Raw genomic sequence first — 1,010 nt, forward strand, 5'->3', positions numbered from 1 at the left:
GGAAACCAAATAATACAATAATTATTTTCTTAAAAAACAACGATCGAGTACCTACCAAAATATACATGATATATTCCTTATTCTAACACACCCCCATTACCCATAGTCGAACAGGGAGGGTGACGGATGCTGAGTTTGTCTCATAAATCTTCAAAGAGTACTATACCAAAGGTAAACCCTTGATAAGAATATTAGCGATTTGATATCGGGAAGGCATATGTTAAACTCGAACTTGACCTGGAGCTACATTTTCACGCACAAAATGGATATCTATCTCTATATATTTTAGCTCATGTTGAATAGGATTCCCGGATAAGTAAACGGCACTACATTATCAGAGACCCAAAAAATAACTCAAACAACCCAAATCATTCATTGCAAATTCGGAGCTAAGACAAAAAATGATACACTACGAAGATCCTCTGATGATGTAGTCAATATTATCTCATCAACATACAATAAGAGATATGACATTTCTTTACCATTCTGGTATATAAACAGAGAATGATCTGAGACACTGTGGATGAAGCCAATGCTAGCAGCAAAATCTGCAAAGCACTTGTACCAAGCTTTGGGGGCTTGCTTGAGCCCGTATAAAGACTTGTTAAGTAAGCACACATGGTTTGGTCATGCTAGATCTGGATACCCCATGGGTTGATGCATATACACTATTTCCTTGAGCTCACGTTACAAGAAGCATTCTTTACGTCTAACTGGTGAATAGACCATGTTTTAGATAAAGCTAAACTGAGAACTATGCGAATAGTTGCAGGCTTGACCACATGACTGAATGTCTCGCCATAATCGACCCCATCACCTACAAGTCGTGACTTATGCCTTTCTATTAAACGTTTAAAACGCTCTTTATGAGAAAAAATCTACATAGACCGAATGACATTTACATTAGGAGGATGGGATACCAATTCCTACATTTTATTTTTAATAAAGACCATCGAACTCGTCATCCATAGTCATTTTCCAATTCACATCACGTAAGGCGTACACATGAT

This window comes from Cynara cardunculus (assembly GCF_001531365.2).
Source record: "Cynara cardunculus var. scolymus isolate 2C chromosome LG 5, CcrdV1, whole genome shotgun sequence".
Taxonomy (NCBI): domain Eukaryota; kingdom Viridiplantae; phylum Streptophyta; class Magnoliopsida; order Asterales; family Asteraceae; genus Cynara; species Cynara cardunculus.